At 38.4% G+C, this 18,997-nt stretch overlaps 1 protein-coding gene across 5 annotated transcripts in view; it reads left to right on the top strand.

Moving 5' to 3' along the window:
• LOC138945829 (hemocyte protein-glutamine gamma-glutamyltransferase-like) overlaps positions 1-18,997 on the top strand; it is a 163,287-nt gene that overhangs the window by 116,722 nt on the left and 27,568 nt on the right. Inside the window, exons 2-3 of one of the 5 annotated variants that reach the window (XM_070317357.1) lie at positions 8,034-8,200; positions 15,904-16,074. The gene's annotated coding sequence lies outside the window, so the exon portion shown is untranslated. Of the gene's footprint in view, positions 1-7,947; positions 8,205-15,809; positions 16,075-18,997 lie in introns of those variants that run through there. The other 4 variants (XM_070317368.1, XM_070317342.1, XM_070317349.1 and 1 more) reach the window with 4 other exon arrangements.

Genomic DNA, 18,997 nt, shown 5'->3' with positions numbered 1-18,997 from the left:
TTTGCAAAAATAATCGTCGCACACAAAACATAAAGTCTGCACAGGAAACAACTAGTCTACTGATATGTTGTACTAGAGGAATACCCGGCTTCGCCGGGGTGAATCGCGAGACAGAGACAGACAGCGTGGCGGTTCATCACAATCACCTCTGCAGGCGAAGTCCTGTCAAACGGGATTGAGAATTTTAGAGCTTATTTCTTAGCCCTATATTATCTGTTGTGGCTTCTCAAATGCCAGAACATACAGACAGACAAAAGCCGCTAGACCCCATAACAAACAGAACTCTACAATCCACAGGTTTTTGCCCACACACACACACACAAACACACACACAGAGAAGCCGTATCTATATATATATACGACTTGTGTCTGTCTGTGTGTTTGTGTATCTGTGTGTTTGTGTATTTGTGTATTCGCCATGCACGCCCAAAGTTCTCGATGGATCTGCTTCAAATTTGGTGGGCTTATTCAGAGAGACCCCGGACACAACCTCATCGATGAGATATTTCAACACGTGCTCTCAGCGCGCAGCGCTGAACCGATTTTGGTTCCACCTCAGCTATTTTGGTTCCACCTCAGCTACCCGGGCCCCCATACCGACACACCATAGCCGCTACACCACATCACAACGCCAAAGTTCTCGGTGGATCTTTTTCAAATTTGGACACCGTATTCAGCTACACCCCGGACACAATATCATCGATGAGATATTTCAACACGTGCTCTCAGCGCGCAGCGCTGAACAGATTTTTGTTTTTGTGTTCATTTCACCATTATAAGTAACTCTTCCTTATCTTCTCCAGTGTTTGGCGTTTATCTCCCTTCCTTCGTGTGGCTTTCCCGTTCAGTTGTAAGTTACTATTACTATTTTTAGAATGTCACTGCGCTGTCCACTGCGCTGTCCACAACGCTTCCCTTGCACCCGTAAGTTGTTCTTACTGTCAAAGTGAAAAGGTCGAATCAATTTATAGCCACGCGAAAAATACACTCTCACCTATCTCTATATATTTATAGATACAGATATGCATATATATATACGGCTTCTCTGTGTGTGTGTGTTTGTGTGTGTGTGTGTGGGCAAAAACCTGTGTTTTGTAGAGTTCTGTTTGTGATGTGGTCTAGCGGCTTTTGTCTGTCTGTATGTTCTGGCATGTGAGAAGCCACAGCAGATAATATAGGGCTAAGAAATAAGCTCTAAAATTCTCAATCCCGTTTGACAGGACTTCGCCTTCAAAGGTGATTGTGGTGAACCGCCACGCTGTCTGTCTCTGTCTCGCGCCGTTCACCTCAAATTCCCGTTTCTGAGGTTCTATTGTTAGAATGTCACTGCGCTGTCCAGAACGCTTCCCTTGCACCCGTAAGTTGTTCTTACTGTCAAAGTGAAAATCAATTTATAGCCACGCGAAAAATACACTCTCACCTATCTCTATATATTTATAGATATAGATATACATATTTATATATACGGCTTCTCTGTGTGTGTGTGTGGGCAAAAACCTGTGGATTGTAGAGTTCTGTTTGTGATGGGGTCTAGCGGCTTTTGTCTGTCTGTATGTTCTGGCATTTGAGAAGCCACAACAGATAATATAGGGCTAAGAAATAAGCTCTAAAATTCTCAATCCCGTTTGACAGGACTTCGCCTGCAGAGGTGATTGTGATGAACCGCCACGCTGTCTGTCTCTGTCTCGCGATTCACCCCGGCGAAGCCGGGTATTCCTCTAGTATATATATATATGTATATCTATATCTGTAAATATATAGAGATAGGTGAGAGTGTATTTTTCGCGTGGCTATAAATTGATTCGACCTTTTCACTTTGACAGTAAGAACAACTTACGGGTGCAAGGAAGCGTTCTGGACAGCGTAGTGACATTCTAAAAATAGTTACTCAGAAACGGGAATTTGGGGTGAACGGCGCGAGACAGAGACAGACAGCGTGGCGGTTCACCACAATCACCTTTGAAGGCGAAGTCCTGTCGAACGGGATTGAGAATTTTAGAGCTTATTTCTTAGCCCTATATTATCTGCTGTGGCTTCTCACATGCCAGTACATACAGACAGACAAAAGCCGCTAGACCACATCACAAACAGAACTCTACAATACACAGGTTTTTGCCCACACACACACACAAACACACACACACACAGAGAAGCCGTATATATATATGCATATCTGTATCTATAAATATATAGAGATAGGTGACAGTGTATTTTTCGCGTGGCTATAAATTGATTCGACCTTTTCACTTTGACAGTAAGAACAACTTACGGGTGCAAGGGAAGCGTTGTGGACAGCGCAGTGGACAGCGCAGTGACATTCTAAAAATAGTAATAGTAACTTACAAACGGGAAAGCCACACGAAGGAAGGGAGATAAACGCCAAACACTGGAGAAGATAAGGAAGAGTTACTTATAATGGTGAAATGAACACAAAAACCAAAATCAGTTCAGCGCTGCGCGCTGAGAGCACGTGTTGAAATATCTCATCGATGATATTGTGTCCGGGGTGTAGCTGAATACGGTGTCCAAATTTGAAAAAGATCCACCGAGAACTTTGGCGTTGTGATGTGTTGTAGCGGCTATGGTGTGTCGGTATGGGGGCCATGGTAGCTGAGGTGGAACCAAAATAGCTGAGGTGGAACCAAAATCGGTTCAGCGCTGCGCGCTGAGAGCACGTGTTGAAATATCTCATCGATGAGGTTGTGTCCGGGGTCTCTCTGAATAAGCCCACCAAATTTGAAGCAGATCCATCGAGAACTTTGGCCGTGCATGGCGAATACACAAATACACAAATACACAGATACACAGACACACAGACAGACACAAGTCGTATATATATATAGATGTGTCTTTGCAGAAGATAGTTCTTATCCCGCTTAAAAGGGTAGGCAAACTTGTGGCGGTGTTTGTAATCGATATCGCGAGAAGGACGGTAGCTTTAAAATAAAAACACAAACATGGAGGCGCTTTGCTGAGTCACTTGCATAAGCCTAAAATCAAAACAACGTTGTTCACGGGTGCTTACACTACTGTAGAAGAAACTTTTCTCGAGTAGAACTCTATTCGACTGAACTGTCTAACCGTGACACGTTATGCTGATATCGTATCATTTTTGCACACTTTTACGTGCATGCATGTTTGGACACTGAGTGTGCTTAATTTGCCTTGCAAAATAAGATGAATAATATCAACAGGATCTGCAGTAAGGGGGTTCGGGTCGTGAACTTTTTCCTTTGCAACTCTGGCACGACAAAGTCGGCCAACTGTTAAAATTTTAATAATAATAATAATAATAATAATAATAATGACATGTCTACAGCTTATATAGCGCGGACCACAGTGATATATGTGACCATCCACCACGGAGTGAGTCGTATGTCACCTTTGCATGATATTCATATTTTTACATTCTCATAAAGGGTTTTTTATGCTCTATCCAGTGGTGAAAACCGTTTTAGAAAAGAGCGACAACTGTTTGAGTTATAAGCCTGTGACTAAGGTGACCCTCACACTGTTACCAGACACTCCCCGGACTTATATTGAGCCTAGCGCAGAACCGCGCGAGGTGACATGCGACTCATTTCGTGGTGGAGGGTCACGTATAATTATGCTCTCCGATCGTTTAGTTTTTCCCCACACCACCTTTCCCACCACCACCACCACTATCCTCTTTATTGGCTTGTTCCCTACCCCTTGGCCTTTTTTTTCTTTTCTTTTTTTTAATTCGCCATCGCAATTTGATTTTGAGAGTGATCTGTGCAGATATTTTCCTCAGGGAATAAATGGCATTCATGCACTTGCACACATACCAAACATCAAGAACCACTCTCCCGTGCGGATTGGGAATGTATCACTAAATTGGATTCATTACAAACACCCGTGCCAATCTGTGAAATTAATTCAGGAAAAACGTCATACTCTCCACAAAAAGCAGCTTGACTTGGCGTTTGGTATGCATCCAAGTGGAAAATGTTCTAACCTCAAGTAGCACCAATGGGCGGTTCTGGTGAGGTTATGCCCCCTCTTTCTTTCGGCTGGTAACTGGTGCCACCCCGCAGCAAGATCACACGAGAAAGGAAAAAAAACTTGCATTGGTCCCAAATAGCATATCGGTTTGGTAACAGTTCGTGTGTAAGTCGTGCCTTTTATACGGTAAACAGACAATGGTCGGTTCTGGTGAGGTTATGCCCCTTCTTTCTTTCTGTTGGTAACTGGCGCCACCTCGCAGCAAGATCACATGAGTTGTCTCGCGTTTGGTGTGCATGTTTTGTGCTATTCGCAGAAAACCCCAGTTTAGTGCACCATTTCCCCTATCCTCTTCTTTAATTTTGTGAAAATGCTGAACTGGCCATTTGTTTCTTTCTTTACGATGTCGCGTTTCTCTATTCATTCCCTGCACTTGCCTTTACCAAAAAACGAGCACACCCTTGTAAAGGCCTTACTCAACACAACGAGTAAACAGACAACATGCTGTGATCTTGATGAGCTACGGAGCTATTCTATGAGTGTCAGCAAATTCTTGTTAACTGTCGTCATTGCCTAAAGCCGTAAAGCTGTTTTTAATTCTATTTTCTGCTTCGTTAGCATTCAATAACAAAGGGAATAAAGCATGCATAACACGTGGCATCTGTTTGACACGTGAAATCATTGTAAACAAAGGATCAACTCGTCTTGCATGGAACAACTGAGATTAGCAATGCTTAGTAATGTTTTCGAAATACAGGCAGTAAAATTGAGTTAACGAAAGCATTACAAGTATATGAAAGGAATAAGCGACTCTCATCCTCTCATCAATTTGTCATTTTATAGGGTTTTTTGTTTTGGTAATGCTTTTCCTTTTTTCAAGGCAAGTTTTGCGTGTGGTGTATGTATGTCTGTCTGTCAGTCTGTCTGTATGTGTAGAGCGATTCAGAAAAAACTGCTAAATTGATCTTCATGAAACTTGACATGAAAGTTCCTGAGTATGATATCCCTAGACGTTTTTTTTTCTTTTTTTCGATAAATGTCCCTGATGACGTCATATTCGGCTTTTTGTGAAAGTTGAGGCTGCACTGTCACACTCTCGTTTTTAACCAAATTTGTTGAAATTTTGGTCAAGCAATCTTTGACAAAGTCCGGACTATGGGATTGCATTGCAGCTCGGAAGCTTAACAAATAAATAATTAGTTTGCTTATTAAAGTTGTCATTAAAATCGATTTTTTGCAAACAGATTTAAATTGATAGCATCGTATTCTTCATCCAATTCTGAATCTACAACTATATATATACATATGTCATGTTTACTCTGAAAATGTGATCACAAATTAACGAAAATAGGTTAATTAGTACTACGATTAAAATTTAAGAAATCGATCCAAAAATAATCAAAACAAGCTCAGAAATTTAAAAAGAATACAGAAAAGCGCGCTTTCCTGCTTACCGCAATACGCTATTGCGCTTTACTGGTTCGTCAATTTCACTTCGTGTTGCACGGAAAAAGTGAGCGATTACCTTGTCTCGGGGATTGACGAAGCTGTTATGTCTTGGTGAAAAAATGCAGTGCGCGTTCAGTTTCATTCTGTGTGTTCGACAGATTGACTAAATGTTGTAATTTCGCCTTACGCGACTTGTTTATTTGTTGTTGTTGTTGTTGTTGTTGTTGTTGTTGTTGTTGTTGTTGTTGTTGTTGTTGTTGTTGTTGTTGTTGTTGTTGGGTGGTTTTCTGTTGAGCTCTTTTGTTATTTTATGCATTTTTGTTTTGCTTTAGGTTTTCTTTCAGTATTTCTTCTTTTTACATTTAGTCAAGTTTTGACTAAATGTTTTAACGTAGAGGGGGGAATCGAGACGAGGGTTGTGGTGAATGTGCGTGCGTGCGTGCGTGTGTGTGTGTGTGTGTGTGTGTGTGTGTGTGTGTGTCTGTGTGTGTGTGTAGAGCGATTCAGACTAAACTACTGGACCGATTTTTATGAAATTTGACATGAGAGTTCCTGGGTATGAAATCCCCAGACATGTTTTTCATTTTTTTGATAAATGTCTTTTATGACGTCATATCCGGCTTTTCGTGAAAGTTGAGGCAGCACTGTCACGCTCTCATTTTTCAACCAAATTGGTTGAAATTTTGGTCAAGTAATCTTCGACGAAGCCCGGACTTCGGTATTGCATTTCAGCTTGGAGGCTTAAAAATTAATTAATGACTTTGGTCATTAAAAATCTGAAAATTGTAAAAAAAAAAAAAAAATTTATAAAACGATCCAAATTTACGTTCATCTTATTTTCCATCATTTTCTGATTCCAAAAACATATAAATAAATATGTTATATTTGGATTAAAAACAAGCTCTGAAAATTAAATATATAAAATTTATTATCAAAATTAAATTGTCGAAATCAATTTAAAAACACTTTCATCTTATTCCTGGTCGGTTCCTGATTCCAAAAACATATAGATATGATATGTTTGGATTAAAAACACGCTCAGAAAGTTAAAACAAAGAGAGGTACAGAAAAGCGTGCTATCCTTCTTAGCGCAACTACTACCCCGCTCTTCTTGTCAATTTCACTGCCTTTGCCATGAGCGGTGGACTGACGATGCTACGAGTATACGGTCTTGCTGAAAAATGGCATTGCGTTCAGTTTCATTCTGTAAGTTCGACAGCTACTTGACTAAATGTTGTATTTTCGCCTTACGCGACTTGTTACATTTAGTCAAGTTTTGACTAAATGTTTTAACGTAGAGGGGGGAATCGAGACGAGGGTTGTGGTGTATGTGTGTGTGTCTGTCTGTGTGTGTGTGTAGAGCGATTCAGACCAAACTACTGGACCGATCTGTATGAAATTTGACATGAGAGTTCCTGGGAATGATATCCCCGGACGTTTTTTTCTTTTTTCGATAAATGTCTTTTATGACGTCATATCCGGCTTTTTGTAAAAGTTGAGGCCCGGCGGCACTGTCACACCCTAATTTTTCAATCAAATTGATTGAAATTTTGGCCAAGCAATCTTCGACGAAGGCCGGACTTCGGTATTGCATTTCAGCTTGGTGGCTTAAAAATTAATTGATGACATTGGTCATTAAAAATCTGAAAATTGTAAATAAATTTTTTTTTTTAAACTATCCAAATTTACGTTCATCTTATTCTTCATCATTCCCTGATTCCAAAAACATATAAATATGTTATATTCGGATTAAAAACAAGCTCTGAAAATTAAAAATATAAAAATTATGATCAAATTTTTTTTTTTGAAATCAATTTAAAAACACTTTCATCTTATTCCTTGTCGGTTCCTGATTCCAAAAACATATAGATATGATATGTTTGGATAAAAAACACGCTCACAAAGTTAAAACGAAAAAAGGTACAGTAACTTGCGTGCTATGAAGCACAGCGCAACCGCTACCACGCCAAACAGGCTCGTCACTTTCACTGCCTTTTGCACTAGCGGCGGACAACGTTCATTTTGTGAGTTCCACAGCTTGACTAAATGTAGTAATTTCGCCTTACGCGACTTGTTTTCTTTCCTTCTGCTTTCTTTATGTCCATTGTCTGTTTGTTTGTTTGTTTGTTTGTTTGTTTGTTCCTTCGTCCGTCCTTCCGTCCGTCCTTTCGTCCTTTCGTCCTTCCATCCGTCCGTCTGCCTGCCTGCCTGCTTGTCTGTGTTTTATCTGGGTTTTTTTTGGTCTCCTCTCTTTGGAAGACGTCTTCTGTGTTGCCCTTACCACATTCCTCTACATGTTTCAAAACACCTCGCTGCACTGAGGTTCACGGCGATTTGATCCATTGAAAACATGCAGGAGAGAGGTGAGGGGACATGAAAGAGTCATGCGTGTCAAAGACTCCAGTGAGGTAAGGTAAGAGGGTTAGAGTGATTACGTACGGATGGGTTGTCGCTGCGTATCATATGGCACATTCATATCAAGCATGACAAAAGTACCAAAGCAATATAAAAGCAGGACGCACGCAACTCCGCATTCAGTGAGTGAGTTAGGCCCCACGGTAACGTACCACTTGAGCTCTTGCCTACTGCAGCGGCAGATTGATTCAACCTTTTTCCAGAACCTGGCACATCAATCTCTTCGTCCTGTCCACGTTCTACAATTAAAAATACAAGTTGCTACTACAGAGCTGTGCGGACAGGAGGGTTACACAGGAGGGTCACGGGGCTTTGATCGCTGACACTGACCAGTCTTCAACACTCACACATTTGCTCGCCTGTCTGAAACGTAGGTGAGTCGCTTATGACTATTTTTGTTGTTGTATTGCTTTGAGTACTTTTGAGAGCGCGCTCAAAAACCTGGTTTTAGTCGCACAAACACTTTAAAGTTTCGAGAGAAAAAAAGCAATACAAAAAACGCCGGCAAGTAAAAATGTATTGATGTTTGCTTTATGAGCGTTTCAGATTCTGCATAGTCTAATCTTTTTACATGCCCGTTTTTGTTGTTTTTGGGTGTATTGATTGTGAATATTAGAACACTATTGCAATTTGTATTTTCAGACAGAATCACATGAAAATGGATCTTGCCATACTGGCAGGACATTTTTCTGTTCGTTAGTTAGCCCACAGTTTTATTACTTCATTGACATGTTTGAAGTCTATGAAAGATATCGGACATCGATGGACATTTCGCTAATATTTTGCCCATATATTTTCAGAGTGAAAAAAATCAGAGAAATCAATCGGACAGACTTTATGATACAGAATTTTGAATATGATGACATCAGTTCCAAGAATCATATAAACGATTTTTTTTTTTAATTTAAAAAAAAAAATTTATTCAATTAATAAAACACAAGATAACAAACATGGTAACTGTAGTTTCTGTTTGCACACATACTCTCTCATTTACATGCGGTTCAGAAAAAACTTTTACATTATACAAAAGGACAAAAAATAGTCATACGTGAAAAAAATATACGTGTCAACATGTGTAGCATCAAAATGATCATATGTCATCATATATTGATCTTTTTAAAAACAATATTCGCATCATAATGTATGGCTGTCTTTACCTTATATCAAAGAAAATAAACAATAATTTGTTTTTAATTAATAAAACTTCAGACTAACAAAATCTCAAAACAACATGATTTCCAAAAATAATTTCCAGTGTTAATCGTGAATCGTTTTTTTTTTAAATGCTTACGCACATTTTTGTGATTAAAATAATATGATTAATCTTCTTCATATTTTTGCTGTTACTTTTTATACCAAAAAGCACATCTGTAACATTCAACCTAATTCTTTCGCCAATGTTTACTAAAATGTACATTTCAATATATTTCCAAAACCTGAGCACTGTTGGGCATTGAAAGAAAAAATGCTCCAATACATCAGGTTCATCCTTACAATATGTACAGTTTTTATTAGCCTTTACTTTCATTTTACACAATAAAATATTAGTTGGATAAATGTTTTGCAATATTTTCCAATGCAGTACACGTAATCGAACTTCACTAGTGACAGTGGCTGCTAAGTTCCAATTCTTTTCGTCAATTTCAAATCCTAATTTTCTTCTCCAAAATCCGTCTGAACAGGGTGGGCTGTATTGTTTTCCTACCAGAATCTTTCGAATTTCTTTTACTGATTTAACTTTTTTTCCACAAAAGGTCGAAATGTCACAGACTGAACAATTTACATCGTTTATATCGACATTTCTTGAAAGGAGATGTACAGCTGTTCGAACAACATTTTATTCAAGCAATCTATTTGCAGTGTAGCCAGTTCTTTCACACACTTCTTCATAGGAAGCAAAACGTCCACTCTCACACACATCGCTCACATACATTATACCACTTTTAATCCAATCCGCAAAAATAAGTGGGTTTCCTTGACAAATTATATCTTTGTTGTTCCACAACAAACCCGAAACAGAATTACCATTATTATCGACTTGATTGTTATCAAGCCATGCCTTCAACACAGCGGACCAATATTCCGATTTAATACTGTCCAATCCTTTAAATGGTTTGCTATTAATGTTCGCAAAAAAACACTCAAAGCGACTCCCAAAACGGAAAAACAGTGCTTTTGGGAGCCATGACCATTTCTGGTCTTCATTAGACAGAGTTAGGTTCACAACCCAGCTTAACAAAAAGGAACACTGCATCTGACGCAAATCAATCATATTTAATCCACCTTGCTTTACTTTGTTACATAAAACAGTTCTTTTCACCTTTTCAAATGCTTTTCTGTTGCAGTCTTTGTTGCGCCACACGAAGCGAAACATTAACCTATTAACGTCGTCTGGTACAATCAGCGCCTGCATTATATAGACAAAATGTGGCAGAATAAACGTTTTGAATACACAGACTTTACCAATAATGGTCAAATTCCTTTTCTCCCACACGCAGATGAGCCTTTTTGCAACATTCACTCTCTCTTCCCAATTTTCTTTTACTTTTGACGCACGCATATAATTACAGAAATATACACATAGAATTTTCATTTTGTCTGTACATGCAAAACCGCAACACTCATTCCTACAATTCTTCCGCGACCCAAACCACATTAGTTTGGATTTTTGGTGATTTATGTTCAAACCTGATATTTCCGAAAATTTACCAATCAAAGCCAGGGCTTGGAACATGTCATGTTCATCTTGCAAAAACAATGTAACATCATCAGCATACAACAATACTTTCAAAACTGTATTCATATCTCCGTTGTTCCATAATGACATACCCTTTATATTTTTGGCCTCTCGAATTTTGATTGCTAACAATTCAACTGCTAATACGAAGGCTAGTGCGGAAAAAGGACACCCTTGCCTTATTCCGGAATCAATATTAAAAAATTCAGATAACCAACCACAATAATTTACACAACTTTTTGCGTTTTTCATCAAAACATCAACCCATTTCACAAAATCAGTTCCAAAACCAAATTGTTCAAACATCTTCAACATAAACTCTTTGGAGATGCAATCAAATGCATGAAAAAAGTCAATTGACACCATCAATCCAGGCTTATTATGTAAATCTGCATGTTCTAAAACATCATCAACTAATCGCAAAAAGGTTCAGACACGTCTACCTTTTATATACCCAACTTGATCCTCACTCACAACATTCCCAACAACACCAGAGAGCCGAAGAGCTAAACATTTCGCTAATAACTTATACTCTGTATTGGTCAGTGAAATAGGTCTCCAATTCTTTAAATCATTTCTTGACAAATCCTTTCCTTTATGAATCAGTGTAATTGCCGCTTTACACTGTGAATTAGATAGAGTTCCATTCTTAAAAGCCGAGTTAAAAGACGCAAGTATATACCTTTTTAGGCTCCTCCAAAAAAACTTATAAAACTCAACTGTTAATCCATCAATTCCAGGCGCAGAACCATTATTCATACGCTTTAGAGCTGACAAAACTTCTCCTTCTACCACTTCCCCTTCACAGCTGTCTTTCTGCTGATCATTTATTTTTAAAACCTTTGTTCCATCCAAAAAAGTGTCAATTTTCAAGCTCATGTTTCCCTCATCAATTTTCCGTTAAGGTTGTTTGTTGGGGAATTTGAATTGGGTTTTCGACCGATCAGTTACAATCACAGAACCTATTTTTGCGACAAAAGATGAAACATTGAGTCAATTCTGTTGTAAGCCGTACTGTCCCTTTAAAGGAATCATCCTGGTCCTGTAAACCATCAGTTGCTAACTACATACATCCCCGGGCTTTTACATAAAGTACACACATCCTTTCGTTTGTGTTTGCTCTCCCTGAAGAACGAGCATTTTTTTCACGATTTTATTTCGTATCCCGGAACCAGTTGCATTTTAGCAGTTTTGACATCTAAAATAAAAACTGACTGCTGGTACGACAATAATGTTGAAAAGCGAAAAAAAATGTTTATTATCAAGACAAAGACAGTAACATGCAAAGTTTTCAAAGTGTGATAGTAGGAGCCCGGATGTAGGTCAAGCGAGATGGTGGCGTGTTGATCAGAGGGTGTAAGACGCAGCTCGTTTCACCTGGGTAAGTGGAAGTAGGCTACCGAAAACCGCGCAACTACCCCGTGGTTGAGATGCTAGTCGGCTGAGATATCCAAGCTTTTGACATTGATTGTTGATTTGCCTGTGGAGACTGAGTATTACGCGCATCAAAACGTATTGCCTGGGCAGGGCTACTTCAGTGACAACGCCATCACATTTAACGAGCTGCATCAGTGGCCAAAGCAAGCGAAGATTTAACAAGTCGCGTAAGGCGAAAATACAATATTTAGTCAAGTAGCTGCCATTTTTCAGCAAGACCGTATACTCGTAGCATCGTCAGTCCACCGCTCATGGCAAAGGCAGTGAAATTGACAAGAAGAGCGGGGTAGTAGTTGCGCTAAGAAGGATAGCACGCTTTTCTGTACCTCTCTTTGTTTTAACTTTCTGAGCGTGTTTTTAATCCAAACATATCATATCTATATGTTTTTGGAATCAGGAACCGACAAGGAATAAGATGAAAGTGTTTTTAAATTGATTTGGACAATTTAATTTTGATAATAATTTTTATATATTTAATTTTCAGAGCTTGTTTTTAATCCGAATATAACATATTTATATGTTTTTGGAATCAGCAAATGATGGAGAATAAGATAAACGTAAATTTGGATCGTTTTATAATTTTTATTTTTTTTTTACAATTTTCAGATTTTTAATGACCAAAGTCATTAATTAATTTTTAAGCCACCAAGCTGAAATGCAATACCGAAGTCCGGGCTTCGTCGAAGATTACTTGACCAAAATTTCAACCAATTTGGTTGAAAAATGAGGGCGTGACAGTGCCGCCTCAACTTTCACGAAAAGCCGGATATGACGTCATCAAAGACATTTATCAAAAAAATGAAAAAAACGTTCGGGGATTTCATACCCAGGAACTCTCATGTCAAATTTCATAAAGATCGGTCCAGTAGTTTAGTCTGAATCGCTCTACACACACACACACACACACACACACACACACACACACACACACACGCACATACACCACGACCCTCGTTTCGATTCCCCCTCGATGTTAAAATATTTAGTCAAAACTTGACTAAATATAAAAATTGGTGCAGTTTCACTCCGGCAGAATCGAGAAAGATCAGGCATCACCAGCCAAAAGTTGGTTGGTGTTTATATATTTAGTCAAGTTTTGACTAAATATTTTAACATCGAGGGGGAATCGAAACGAGGGTCGTGGTGTATGTGCGTGTGTCTGTCTGTCTGTCTGTCTGTCTGTCTGTGTGTGTGTGTAGAGCGATTCAGACTAAACTACTGGACCGATCTTTATGAAATTTGACATGAGAGTTCCTGGGTATAAAATCCCCATACGTTTTTTTCATTTTTTTGATAAATGTCTTTGATGACGTCATATCCGGCTTTTCGTGAAAGTTGAGGCGGCACTGTCACGCCCTCATTTTTCAACCAAATTGGTTGAAATTTTGGTCAAGTAATCTTCGACGAAGCCCGGACTTCGGTATTGCATTTCAGCTTGGTGGCTTAAAAATTAATTAATGACTTTGGTCATTAAAAATCTGAAAATTGTAAAAAAAAAAAAAAAAATTATAAAACGATCCAAATTTACGTTTATCTTATTCTCCATCATTTGCTGATTCCAAAAACATATAAATATGTTATATTTGGATTAAAATCAAGCTCTGAAAATTAAATATATAAAAATTATTATCAAATTTTTTTTTTCGAAATCAATTTAAAAACACTTTTATCTTATTTCTTGTCGGTTCCTGATTCCAAAAACATATAGATATGATATGTTTGGATTAAAAACACGCTCAGAAAGTTAAAACGAAGAGAGGTACAGAAAAGCGTGCTATCCTTCTCAGCGCAACGAATACCCCGCTCTTCTTGTCAATTCCACGGGCACTGCCTTTGCCACGGGCGGTGGAGTGACGATGCTACGAGTATACGGTCTTGCTGCGTTGCGTTGCGTTCAGTTTCATTCTGTGAGTTCGACAGCAACTTGACTAAATATTGTATTTTCGCCTTACGCGACTTGTTTTTTTGTTTTTTTGTTTTTGAAAGATTCAGTGGTACACGACAAAAAGCCATTAAAGAGTCCCCTCGAAACCGGAAACAACTCAAGGCCATGCATGAACAAAGTGTACGTGTCTCACGGGGATTCGGCTAGGCGGTTGACTAAACTGTGAAGACAAGCGCCATAGAATGTTGTACCGTAAAATGCTAATGCGCGTGGGTTTCATCAGGTTAGTATTGCTAGTGCTGTTTCCGTAAAAAGCTTTAACCGTTCTGGAAACCTCTTCTGAAAAGGAATGGGGCTTTAAATTATGAAAAACCAATGACATAAAAATACAAAATCAAAATAAAAATAAAAAGAGTTTTAGAATGCTAAAATAGATTTGTCCTACTTTCGATGTTATTCAAGTTTACGCGTGAATAATCAAAACGTGCATTCACGGGAAGTTGTGAACCAAGCATAAAGATATGAATACCGTGGAGCACCGTGGCCTCGCTAATGTGTCCATAATCTAAGTTTAAATATTGCTGAAACTGCAAATGGCAGCGTGGCGTTATTAACATGAGTTGAATGAATTCAGTGGGATGTCATAGGACTCCACGGTTAGGCTTTACGAACAAAGAAACAAAGAACATTATTTTGAAAGCCATTCGAGTTTACGAGCGAATGATAAAAACTGGATGTGTGCTTGTAGTAGGCCTACGTGCTTACTGAAAGCTGTCAACGTAAAGTAATGAATACCAAAGTGCGCCGTGACCTGAAGTGTTTTTATAATCCGTATTTTAAATAAATCTGAAGAGTGAAAGATATACGGGCAAAGTGGTGCGTAAATGAAATGATGTCAATGAAGGCCATGGCTTATTAAGCTAAGTTAGGTGAATGGGTTAGTAACTGTTTTTTAAAAGTGAATGAAGTCAGTGGAACGTAATGGGTCTCGCAGTAACGCAACGTTCGGTGGCTCATTTGACGTAACCCTTGAGAACCCAAGCACACAGAAACTCTTCCATCGCCACCCCCGCAAAACCCCCCCCACCTCCCAAGAACGACCCCCTACCCCCACCCGCCCTTAAGTTCACCTTTCCCTAACCTAAAATCCTATCAATGCCTGCATGCTGATCTAACACTTTCAAGCTTGGTTACGTGGGTGTGTTAGTGTTATGTTTGTGGTTGTTTTTATTTTGTTTTTCAATGAGGGGAGGGCGGAGGGGAGAGGCATGAGTTTTAATCTCCACTCTTTGAACTTAACAACAGCTTCTCAATCCTTATTTTTCTTTTCTTTTTTTATTTATTTTAGGAGGGATAGGGTATCTTTATTTTCCTTTAATTTAACAAAAGAGTTCACAAAAAAATGTGTGTCGTGACTAAAATAGCTCAAATAAATATCTGAAAGGGGCCTCTGCCGTCAATTTCTTTCTCTCTCTCTCTCTCTCTCTCTCTCTCTCTCTCTCTCTCTCTCTCTCTCTCTCTCTCTCTCTCTCTCTCTCTCTCTCTCTCTCTCTCTCTCTCTCTCTTTCTGTCTCTCTGTGTGTCTCTGTCCGTCTCTGTCTGTCTGTCTGTCTCTCTCTCTCTCTCTGTCTCTCTCTCTCTCTCTGTTTCTCTGTCTCTGTCTCTCTGTCTCTCTCTGTCTCTCTCTCTCTGTTTCTCTGTCCCTGTCTCCGTCTCTCTCTCTCTCTGTCTCTCTCTCTCTCTCCTTCTTTCTCTGCCTGGCTGCATGTCTCTCTCTCTCTCTCTTTCTCTCTCTCTCTCTCTCTCTCTCTCTCTCTCTCTCTCTCTCTCTCTCTAGCTCTCTCTCTCACACACAATTTCTCTCTCTCACAATTTCTCCCCCCCCCTTCTCTCTTCTCCTAATAAAAGCAGGACGCACGCAACTCCGCAGTCAGTGAGTGAGTTAGGCCCCACGGTAACGTACCACTTGAGCTCTTGCCTATTGTAGCGGCAGATTGATTCAACCTTTTTCCAGAACCTGGCACATCAATCTCTTCGTCCTCTCCACGTTCTACAATTAAAACTACAAGTTGCTACTACAGAGCTGTGCGGACAGGAGGGTTACACAGGAGGGTCACGGGGCTTTGATCGCTGACACTGACCAGTCTTCAACACTCACACATTTGCTCGCCTGTCTGAAACGTAGGTGAGTCGCTTATGACTATTTTTGTTGTTGTATTGCTTTGAGTACTTTTGAGAGCGCGCTCAAAAACCTGGTTTTAGTCGCACAAACACTTTAAAGTTTCGAGAGAAAAAAAGCAATACAAAAAACGCCGGCAAGTAAAAATGTATTGATGTTTGCTTTATGAGCGTTTCAGATTCTGCATAGTCTAATCTTTTTACATGCCCGTTTTTGTTGTTTTTGGGTGTATTGATTGTGAATATTAGAACACTATTACAATTTGTATTTTCAGACAGAATCACATGAAAATGGATCTTGCCATACTGGCAGGACATTTTTCTGTTCGTTATTTAGCCCACAGTTTTATTACTTCATTGACATGTTTGAAGTCTATGAAAGATATCGGACATCGATGGACATTTCGCTAATATTTTGCCCATATATTTTCAGAGTGAAAAAAATCAGAGAAATCAATCGGACAGACTTTATGATACAGAATTTTGAATATGATGACATCAGTTCCAAGAATCATATAAACGATTTTTTTTTTTTAAATTTAATTTTTTTTTTATTCAATTAATAAAACACAAGATAACAAACATGGTAACTGTAGTTTCTGTTTGCACACATACTCTCTCATTTACATGCGGTTCAGAAAAAACTTTTACATTATACAAAAGGACAAAAAATAGTCATACGTTAAAAAAATATACGTGTCAACATGTGTAGCATCAAAATGATCATATGTCATCATATATTGATCTTTTTAAAAACAATATTCGCATCATAATGTATGGCTGTCTTTACCTTATATCAAAGAAAATAAACAATAATTTGTTTTTAATTAATAAAACTTCAGACCAACGAAATCTCAAAACAACATGATTTCCAAAAATAATTTCCAGTGTTAATCGTGAATCGTTTTTTTTTTTAAATGCTTACGCACATCTTTGTGATTAAAATAATGTGATTAATCTTCTTCATATTTTTGCTGTTACTTTTTATACCAAAAAGCACATCTGTAACATTCAACCTAATTCTTTCGCCAATGTTTACTAAAATGTACATTTCAATATATTTCCAAAACCTGAGCACTGTTGGGCATTGAAAAAAAAAATGCTCCAATACATCAGGTTCATCCTTACAATATGTACAGTTTTTATTAGCCTTCACTTTCATTTTACACAATAAAATATTAGTTGGATAAATGTTTTGCAATATTTTCCAATGCAGTACACGTAATCGAACTTCACTAGTGACAGTGGCTGCTAAGTTCCAATTCTTTTCGTCAATTTCAAATCCTAATGTTCTTCTCCAAAATCCGTCTGAACAGGGTGGGCTGTATTGTTTTCCTACCAGAATCTTTCGAATTTCTTTTACTGATTTAACTTTTTTCCACAAAAGGTCGGAATGTCACAGACTGAACAATTTACATCGTTTATATCGACATTTCTTGAAAGGAGATGTACAGCTGTTCGAACAACATTGTACTCAAGCAATCTATTTGCAGTGTAGCCAGTTCTTTCACACACTTCTTCATAGGAAGCAAAACGTCCATTCTCACACACATCGCTCACATACATTATACCACTTTTAATCCAATCCGCAAAAATAAGTGAGTTTCCTTGACAAATTATATCTTTGTTGTTCCACAACAAACCCGAAACAGAATTACCATTATTATCGACTTGATTGTTATCAAGCCATGCCTTCAACACAGCGGACCAAAATTCCGATTTAATACTGTCCAATCCTTTAAATGGTTTGCTATTAATGTTCGCAAAAAAACACTCAAAGCGACTCCCAAAACGGTAAAACAGTGCTTTTGGGAGCCATGACCATTTCTGGTCTTCATTAGACAGAGTTAGGTTCACAACCCAGCTTAACAAAAAGGAACACTGCATCTGACGCAAATCAATCATATTTAATCCTCCTTGCTTTACTTTGTTACATAAAACAGTTCTTTTCACCTTTTCAAATGCTTTTCTGTTGCAGTCTTTTTTGCGCCACACGAAGCGAAACATTAACCTATTAATTTCAGTTAGAACGTCGTCTTGTACAATCAGCGCCTGCATTATATAGACAAAATGTGGCAGAATAAACGTTTTGAATACACAGACTTTACCAATAATGCTCAAATTCCTTTTCTCCCACACGCAGATGAGCCTTTTTGCAACATTCACTCTCTCTTCCCAATTCTCTTTCACTTTTGACGCACGCATATAATTACAGAAATATACACATAGAATTTTCATTTTGTCTGTACATGCAAAACCGCAACACTCATTCCTACAATTCTTCCGCGACCCAAACCACATTAGTTTGGATTGTTGGTGATTTATGTTCAAACCTGATATTTCCGAAAATTTACCAATCAAAGCCAGGGCTTGGAACATGTCATGTTCATCTTGCAAAAACAATGTAACATCATCAGCATACAACAATACTTTCAAAACTGTATTCATATCTCCGTTGTTCCATAATGACATACCCTTTATATTTTTGGCCTCTCGAATTTTGATTGCTAACAATTCAACTGCTAATACGAAGGCTAGTGCGGAAAAAGGACACCCTTGCCTTATTCCGGAATCAATATTAAAAAATTCAGATAACCAACCACAATAATTTACACAACTTTTTGCGTTTTTCATCAAAACATCAACCCATTTCACAAAATCAGTTCCAAAACCAAATTGTTCAAACATCTTCAACATAAACTCTTTGGAGATGCAATCAAATGCATGAAAAAAGTCAATTGACACCATCAATCCAGGCTTATTATGTAAATCTGCATGTTCTAAAACATCACCTTTTATATACCCAACTTGATCCTCACTCACAACATTCCCAACAACACCAGAGAGCCGAAGAGCTAAACATTTCGCTAATAACTTATACTCTGTATTGGTCAGTGAAATAGGTCTCCAATTCTTTAAATCATTTCTTG

Source organism: Littorina saxatilis, linkage group LG1 (genome assembly GCF_037325665.1).
Source record: "Littorina saxatilis isolate snail1 linkage group LG1, US_GU_Lsax_2.0, whole genome shotgun sequence".
NCBI classification, from domain to species: domain Eukaryota; kingdom Metazoa; phylum Mollusca; class Gastropoda; order Littorinimorpha; family Littorinidae; genus Littorina; species Littorina saxatilis.
The sequence above is the reverse complement of the archived record's forward strand: the minus strand, read 5'-3'. Positions and strand labels throughout refer to the sequence as shown.